This window comes from Orycteropus afer, unplaced genomic scaffold, assembly GCF_000298275.1.
Source record: "Orycteropus afer afer isolate SDZICR_OR568_19922 unplaced genomic scaffold, OryAfe1.0 scaffold00235, whole genome shotgun sequence".
NCBI classification, from domain to species: Eukaryota; Metazoa; Chordata; class Mammalia; order Tubulidentata; family Orycteropodidae; genus Orycteropus; species Orycteropus afer.
In genome coordinates, this window is record NW_006921822.1 from 5,475,124 (window position 1) to 5,475,757 (window position 634).

The 634-nt window shown below is 40.1% G+C and overlaps 1 protein-coding gene across 1 annotated transcript in view; it reads right to left on the bottom strand.

Moving 5' to 3' along the window:
- CNOT6L (CCR4-NOT transcription complex subunit 6 like) overlaps window positions 1-634 on the bottom strand; it is a 97,499-nt gene that overhangs the window by 94,043 nt on the left and 2,822 nt on the right. The gene's annotated exons all lie outside the window — the stretch shown is intronic.

Consider the following 634-nt stretch of genomic DNA (forward strand, 5'->3'; position numbering starts at 1 on the left):
GATACCATCTTGCTCCAGCACTAGTAGCAAAGTTCAACAAGACAGAAAATAACAAATGCTGGTGAGGATGTGGAGAGATTGGGACTCTCATATACCGCTGGTGGGACTGTAAAATGGTACAACCATTGTGGAAAGCAGTATGGCAATTCCTTCAAAAGTTGGAATTAGAACTACTATTTGACCCAGCTATTCCATTACTAGGTATATACCCTAAAGAAGTGAGAGCCGTGACAAGAACAGATTTATGCACACCCATGTGAATCGCAGCACTATTTACAATAGCCAAAAGATGGAAACAATCTAGATGTCCATCAACTGAGGAGTGGATAACCAAACTATGGTACATACATACAATGGAATACTATGCAATACTAAAGAATGTAGAATCTGCAAAACACCACATAACGTGGATGAACTTGGAGGACATTATGCTGAGTGAGATAAGTCAATCACAAAAGGACAAATGTTGTATTAGTCCGTTACTGTAAAAGTCAAGGAAAGGTTTATCTATAGAAGGAAATTTTCTTTGCTGGTTACCTGGGGTGGGAGGGGAGAGGAGGGAAGGCTGTTAGATAGATAGAGATAAGTATTGATTTGGGTGAAGAGAAGGGCAATGTACCAAATGTGAGTGACC